General features: G+C 47.1%; 1 long non-coding RNA gene across 1 annotated transcript in view; it reads left to right on the top strand.

Annotated features, from left to right (window-relative positions):
• Positions 1-410: 410 nt before the first annotated feature.
• The window catches only part of LOC146205048 (uncharacterized), an 82,404-nt gene continuing 74,419 nt past the window's right edge, over positions 411-8,395 (top strand). The window contains exons 1-2 of the long non-coding RNA XR_014704107.1: positions 411-529; positions 612-751. This is a non-coding gene — a long non-coding RNA (uncharacterized LOC146205048). The remainder of the gene's footprint in view (positions 530-611; positions 752-8,395) is intronic.

Genomic DNA, 8,395 nt, shown 5'->3' with positions numbered 1-8,395 from the left:
GAAAGATAAGTAAATGTATTTATACCGTCGAGCTACGCCCACCTTCACACTTTCTGTGCCTTATAACTGCGGTCACTTATTGTATGCTTCATACTATCCTCTCTGCAAAGGAAGTCGAAATCATGTACAAGTTGATGGAGGCATTGCTTACGCATACGGCTGCCTTTTGTAGCGTGAAGCTACACTACGCGGGTCAGAGCCGTGTTTCGCGTGAGTGTGCGCCGCCCGTTATGCGCATGCGCGAGAGCCGCGTGACGTCACGAGAGGTGCAGGTGCATCGCCTCCTCGCCACAGCCGGTGCGCGCTCCTCTCCGACGTGTGACCTTTAGTCGGAGCCGCATTTACGACAGTTGCGCCGTGCGCTACTACGTATATCCAGGCATAGCAGAGCTAAGCCACTGCCAATTTTTCTTTATGTGATTACATTCCAAAAAGACATTCGCTGCTTGTTCTTGATCCTGCCTAGAATCCTCGTCCTTTCCAGTCCATGTTCGTACTCCCACGTGCTAACAGGGAAGGTCAAATTGGTGTAATTATCTCGATTAATTTCTATATTTTTTGCCGTGCTCCTAATAGGCTCGTTGATACATTTCCCCTTTTGCCCTATGTAGGACATTCCACAGGAGAGGGGTATCTACTATTCTCGTATACCACTACTACGCAGCGGACGTAGGCTGCCTGATACCTTACCTTGCACCCTGAGGCTTCAGCGCCACAAATCCCGGGTGTTAGTTCAGGGGCAACGTTGCTGGTAAGTTCTTGAGGTAATCATTTTGCATTTCACGGTACGTAGATGCAACGCTGAAGGGACTTAAAAAAAATATGTCAAACGTACAAGTGTCCTAAGCACTAAATTCTTTGCACGCTCGTTGGATGCTTGCTTGGTGGTTGATAGACGGTTTAATAGTATTTGGAATATTTATATTGTAAAACTGTGTCGTTTATTTGGGAAAGCGGAAAAGAGCGGGTCGTCTAGTTTCCTTTCACTAGCACAATCTACTGTCTGCGCCTATCCGCAGCAGTGCGGATGTGTTGAAACGATTGCGCACATACTTTGTGACTGCCCTCAGTTTGAGCGTGAGCGTGCCTTTCTGGCTGCTACACTCCACCGCTTAGACTCTCTCCCTCTTGCACAAGCTAATAATATGGGTCCCTGGACGACACCCTCATCAGTAAGGAAAGCAGTAAAGGCACTCCTTAAGTTTTTAAAGGACTCGGGGTTGAGTTCAAGACTTTAAGTGCATGCTCTCTACCCCCTTTCACGATACATTTATGGCCATGTGACAGGCTGCTTACCTTTATTCCTTCTCTTTATTTCCTTCTTCTCCCTTTGTTCCCCTCCCCATGTGCAGGGTAGCCTACTGGGCATCGCCTAGTTAACCTCCCTGCCTTTACTATTCTACAATTTCTCTCTCCCCCCCCCCCCCCCCTCTCTCCCCCCCCCCCCTCTCTATCTCTCTCTCTTTTTTCTCTACGCTGCTGCTTTCTGGGATTTCAAGCGTGCTTAAAGAAAATCTTCTGGAACAAGATGATGATGAAGAATGTTTCGTGCTCATCGTTTTAGTGGCAGCAGAATGTGTTCACGACAAGGCCTCTAATCACTAGTTGCACATTTATTTCTGGAGTCTTTGACTAATTTGATATTCTCACATTTTCCTACGGGCGTAAATAAAAGATAGAACCTCAACTTGTCACTGTTTATTGCCTGCTTCTTCAATCTTGGGCCCTGGGCACGAAATAAGAAGCCTAAGTTTCGACGTCTCTGGGAGGCCGAACGTCGTGCGAATTCTTTTATCCCGCCAGAATCTTGCTGACTACGTGGCTGAGTGCGAATTAGAGTACTTTTTCGGGCATGTGTCAAGCAAGGTGTCTTACCTGTGCTGAGATTGAACAAGACATTCATAGAGAACAACGGTTCAGCATAACACACATTGTTTATATCATGGCTTCTACAGATTCCCGGTAGAAAGTAGACACACAACCTCAAGAAAGGTTCATGGTTGGCACATGGGAACACTTGACAACCAAATGTCGTTTCTTGAGAATTTGTTATGAACAACAAGCATTTTCTGCAAGCAGAAGCTTTGTGTGCAGATATATTTGCATAACAAGCATACTGAAGCTTTTACGCGATGCATGACCACAACACCGGAAGCATTGTTTTATTCGAGTCCGTGTCAGGGCAAACAAGGATATTGAAATGCATATATGTGTGTTTAGGGTAAGTTTCACCAGGGGGATCAATAGCGAATTGTAGAAACTTTTCTGCAGCTTTGTGGATTACAGCAAAGAATATCCGCGTGTTTGTCCTTGGATGAAGCGAAGGAGAGCAACTGATCGGAACTGCAAATGCGTTCTGTTCACGCGAGCACGAACAGAAGGCAGACCGTCGCCTTCGCTTCACCGCGACCAAGTTTCCTCGGAACCACATCAGTGCAGCCGTTCACAAACTTTTGTTATTACAGCATATTGCATCGTTCTACTTTCCGGCTGGGAAAAGAAGAAAAACGTCGGGTAAGGGCACGCGTGTATAGCTTCCAGCATATGTCAGCAAAAACACAATTTGCGCGCGTTGTCCAATCTCGTAGCTGACTCTTATAAACTGGACTTAACAGCCGCGAGAGGCAGAGAAAATTACGCCCCGGAGTTGGCTCTTGTGTAAATATACTGTGCGTCTATCTTAGGTCGCCGTATCATCCACCCGAGTAAACCCGCCACTCGGTGCCACCGGTCATACTTTCCGTGGCTTCGATATGACTTTGTCCTCGACTCGGCTGTCGTGAAAAATGGCCCGAGTGGTTTCACATTCCCATATTTGCTCGGCTGAGCGACTCAAACTGATGGCAGTAAGGTTTTGCGTGCGTTGGTCAACATATGCCTGTGCATCCAGCCGTTTTATCCTGCGGCGGAAATCTGCAGGGCAATTGTCCATGTTGGCTGCTCTTGTTTGCGCAAAGAAGCTGCCCATCAACTGCAAAGGTCCTAAGCTATACTACTCCGTGCCGCCGAATGAGGCCGTCTCTTGTTTGTTCTCTCATGTGGCGCCCGCTGCGTATCTTGCGCTGCGAATGTGTGGCCGCACACTCATCTGTCCGAAGTCTTTATACGGCTGAATATATTCTGCAAAGCAAAACAGATCCACGTTTACCATTCACGCGTTCCTGACGCGCGTGCCTTTTCCCTACGTGCAGAGAAGTCATTGTTCCGCTCCAGAGAAAGGAAGTCGCTAGGCCACGATGGCCTGCTTGAAAAGCTTAGATTGGTTCTTTTTACTCATTTCTTTTTTTCGTTTCTTTTTTACCACTGTCACCCGATCGGCTGCTCCAGCGCTTGACTTTTCTGCGGCAGATATTTACTTGTTGTTCCGCTCCAGTGTGTGAGTTTTATTCACCCTATTTCTTATCTTTGAAACCAACCAGGAGACTGGAATATTTCCGCCGGGCACCTTTCTTTGCGTGGAACATGAGTTTTAATTCCTCTTGCTATCTTTTGCCATGAAAGAAGAAAAAGAGAGCGCTCAATGCCGGACCATGCTCCTTCCCATAGAGAAGCTGGCCTAGAGTAAAGGGCCGATGTTTGGTAGCTCTCGATAGCAGCACACGTATACACGTAGCGGGCGCAGAGCAGTGCCACAAAAGTACAGTGGAAGGGCATTCGTGAGTTTAGCGCTTTAATAAACAGGGGCGGGGAAAGAAAAAACAAACACATGGCGGCCGCCACGCTGCCTCTAGTGACGTATCCCTGCCACACTGTGTACCCGGCGCGCAACGAGTGCTCACAAGAGGCCTCGCATGACAACCGCGATGACCCGCTTATTTCATCCTTTATGTCAAGCTAACATCCAGACAACTGTTTGATGTTTAGTCCTCCCCCTGTTGTTCACAATTCGTCTGCATTAAGCTCCTCTGTCACGCCGTACGATCGTATAGTGAGTCCAGCAGTGGTTACAGTACATCGTAACCTTGAAACGGTGAGATCACGGACCACAGGGAAGCAACGTAAGAGCACGAACAAAGTCAAAATGAAGAAGTACTCAGCCTCATGTTGACATTTCTTGGTAAGGGAATTGGCTATAGTGCGATTTATAGCATTGCACTGCGCACCTGCGTCACCCATACGTTGGCTGAAACAGAAAATAAATGAACACACGAAAGCGTTGTCTCCTCGACCTGGAGTGTGTGGGGAAACTCAACTCACCCTTGGAAACTGCGAAGCGGAAGCGAGTGACGCATGCACTGCCCACGCTGGCTCACCGGGGGACATTCATTATCGGTGCAATGTGAATGCACCCAATGTACGAACGCGGACGACGTCCGGCAGTAAGGAGAGGGGTACGAGGAGGTACGCGAACGGTGTAAATGACGTCTACTTCGGAGCACACACACAGTCGGGATTTCGGTCCCAGGAGCGGAGGTGGCGCGCGGACTTCGTACAGACAAGAGCGCGGTGTGTCGGCCATTCGCGGCGCTAAAGAGAGTGCAGATAATCACGTAACGCAGGTTAGAGATAAGAGGAAAGATGCAGGCGGATTCGATGGAAGGATCACTTGCGGTGAATGATACGCGCGTACGTGTCAATGAAAATTCCAACTTATAGCGGCACAACAGAAAGAACAGCAAAATGCACCACACAATCGAAAATGGAAAAATACATTTGTCTTCCAAAATAGAGAATTGCATGCCCCCGTATACCAGTGTGCTGCTTGCATGAAAAAGTGTGTTCGAGAAAAGATGCGGATTTGCAAAGGAGAAGAGGCAAAAAAACAAAAAACAAAAACAAAACGAAGCAAATTCAAAGGCGTGTATTTAACTACATGAAATCCAATTAAATATCAATTAAGGCGAACTTAGTCAGAGTGCGATGAAATGGAATAAGCAGATGCAAATTAAACTAGGATGATACATCCATTGGCCTGATACTGAAATTATTTTTAGTTTAGTGATTACTGCGTGGTTAATTTCTCCGATTATGTATTTCGCAATGAAGCACTTGATGCTATCGAGACTATAGCCGGAAATACGCTGCGCTTCTTTTTCATATAACTCATCCACATAATGAGATATTCATGCGCGCTGAAAATACGGGATTGGTTTATTCTCTCCTTGCGGAAAAGGCATAAATGATTATTTATTGTACTCAAAGGGGCGGAGCGTCTTCGTAGGGCGCCTGGCCCAGTCGGTGTCAAATGCGTCCAGCGTCCGTTGTAAAATGAAACAGAACACGACATCTGAACCTGCTGCTTCCATTGCTACATGGGACTGAATCAAGGTAAATAACTGGACTTCGATGTTGCAGAAGCATTTAAGCTAACCTCGAAATGCGAGGTCGGTCGGTTGCCTGCACGCTGTACTGCTGCTATTCGTTGTGGCTCTGTGGCAAATGGTCTTTCGATGTACGAAATATACACAACATAGCAGCACCACATTGACAATTTCAAAGCGTAACTACTACTGCGAAATGTTCATACAGTTTTTTCCCTTTCGTTTTACTGCGCCTGACGGTATACAGTTCAGCCCACAGAAAGCCTGCTGGCCTTACGTAGGAGAAACTAAATCCTTTTCTTAAATGCAAGTCGGTGTTTGAAAATGCCACGAGCTTCACAGTCCCACTGCCTGAGAACGAACCCCATTAACTATTCTGCACTTTGCTCTGGGGTATGCCGTGTGCTACCCGCGCGAGAAAAAAAAAAAAAAAAAAACAAACAAAAAGGAAAAATGAAAGAAGAAACTGTAGCCGTTTCGTAGAATAAATACCCTTCTGATGCGACACTGAGATGCAAGAAAAACAAAAAAGGCGGTTACAAGTTGTGATTGATTGCAGCCAGTGCGGCAGCTTTAATTTAACGAAGCGAGAGTGCTCTCAGGAGGCCGTGCTGTAAGAAAGCGTGCTTGTTACAGCCGGTGGTGTGCAGTAGTCGGGCTTTCGACGTGGCTCAATTAAGCACGACATTAGCAGAGCACTAACGTGGATTCTGATTGCAGATGTGCGTAGGTGAATGAACCGCGTAAATTTGAGAGCTCTCGTTCGTTTATACGTGAATAGCAGAAAGAAAGCATTTGACGACTCTTTCGGCGCCGCTCGTGTGCACTACTCACGTGGCTCAATAATACCCTGCACATTCACGTTTGCTTGATGCGCACCGGCTTCACCAGCCGCCCAACTCGACCGTGCTGGGACTCGCCCATCACGGTTAGTAGACAACGCCACCGACGACACGAGCACAGACGTTTGGGCTTGTTGGTTGTTCGTCTTGAAACAAGCAGCGGAAACGCACTGGACAATAGGGATGCGACGGAAGCGCACCCGAAGCTGACTTAACACATATAATTTTAAAGCGCGTATCTAATAAATACAGCGTGACAATCGTCACGGTGTAGGCGACTTGAGCACTAATTGCGAAAAAAAAAAAAACGGCACGCAAAATTTAAGATGTTGTAATTGCTTGCCAGGTGTGCGGATGGCCGTGTCATACGGGCATGTTATTTCATTAGCCGCAGTTATTTCTCGCGAAAGCCGATCCTTACGCTTGGCCAGTGTGACGCGAAGTTAGTTAACGTCCCAAAGCTACTCAGGCTATGAGAGAGTGCTCCGGAAATCTCGACCATTTGGGGTTCTAGAACGTATACACTGACATCGCATAGCACACGGACGCCCTGCTTATGGCCTTCGCGGCCAGGATGCGATGCCGCTTCCTTGTGCACAGCAGTCGAGCGGCGCCTTGACCACTGCACCAACGCGGCGGGGATTATGGTGCTAAGCGAATCTGTTTTTGCTGAGGGAGAGTAAGCACAAGGGTCGGCTCACACGGGAAATAACAGACGAGCTAAATAGTTTGCGCAGATGGTGGAAGCATCAGCAGATCATCCGTATCTATGGCAGCGGAGGAATTAAAATACCTTCAATTTGCATGCTGATATTCTACGCACTTGCATCTTTGCCGACTGCCGCGTTATATGTGGAGCCTTGCACCAAAGTAAACGCGTTGAAAGTCAACTCTCTTTACGTGTCATTTTCTTTTGATTCTGTGTGTTGCACCGCCTGTTTTATGCCACGGATGACGTGAAATGTCATCCCAACACAAAATGAAACGGCCAAAATAGGGCTGTTTTCGGTAAAAATAAAATAAATACTGAGCGGGATCTAGAAGCCTTGAAGTCCAGCTGTTGGAAGAAAATGTAGCTAGTGTATGAAATCTTTAGTGTCCTTTTGTGAAGATGACGCGGCACATCAGCAGCTCCATATCAAGCCCAAGCAGAGACATAATGCACGTACACAAAAAAGAGCGCAGGATGCTCGTCTGCGGAACGGCAGGTGTTGTCAGGCTTATTTCTACTGGCGGTATTTTTGGTTAATTTCTCGTGTATATTTGAAGAAGCAAAATAATGGTACAATTAATTAGAGCCACCTGAGATGATGCGGTGAAATCGGAACCTTGCCAGTGCTTTGATGGTGCACTGATAAGGTGCGAAAGTCATTTTATGCAATCGAACAAAAAAAAAAAAAAAGAAAAAGAAACGAACAAAACTACCCTTGCTTTGTCTGCATCGTGTTGCGAGTGCCAAAGAAGTAAGCTGAAAGAGGCAGGTAACCTGCGTTGAAGGAAAGTTTGCCGAGCGCACGCAAGAGACTCGTGATCAGATGGTTGACTACTGACTCGACGGCGGTTTCTGATTCATGCTTACTTTGCTTTCTCTGCTCTACGCGTGTTCAAAATTACGAAAAGAGAATGTTTAAGATAAAAAACACTGACAAGTTACATTTTTAACGTTTCATGGCTCAGCCACCAAGCCGAACAAGTATTTCCTGGTCTATGAAACACACTTGGCTTTCGCTACAGAAACGTGCCGTAGACAAGCGTGAGGTCGCAGTACGTGCGAAATTTGTTGGTTTATGCTTGTAAGCCGCCAAACGCCCATCACTGGCTGAGACATGTTTTTCTTTTGCTTGATCCGAAGAGGAGCCCCGAATCCGATTATGCCAATTACTGGAGTCGATGCAAGTGTATTGTTACAGAATTTGGGGTCCTATGAAAACTTGAGTTGCGGATGAACAACAGAGAGTTCAATAAAATCGGCAGTGGTGCCACCTTTCAAGTAAAAAAACACACACACACACACAAAACAAAATGTAAGGGCCGCCGAATTTCGGGCGCCTTATATGAGCTTGTGTCTCTTTCTACGTTCCCTGCCGAGTAATCTCTTTCGATACACGGCGGCCTCGTTCACTTGGGCCTCTTCATTTGGCAGTGCTGTCGGTGTTGTCTACTCGCACCCAGCAGTGCGCGAGCCTTGCAGGCCTCCGCCGAGGCGGAGAACGCGGTGCTTATCACCATCTTGCCCACTGTATAGCCCAGCATTTGTTCGATAGATGAGCGCCTCGCTATTCCGATACTTTC

The sequence above is a fragment of the Amblyomma maculatum genome, chromosome 1 (assembly GCF_055883805.1).
Source record: "Amblyomma maculatum isolate TAMU_Amacu chromosome 1, ASM5588380v1, whole genome shotgun sequence".
NCBI lineage: Eukaryota > Metazoa > Arthropoda > Arachnida > Ixodida > Ixodidae > Amblyomma > Amblyomma maculatum.
Note: the sequence above shows the minus strand (reverse complement) of the source record. Positions and strands in the feature narration are given on the sequence as shown.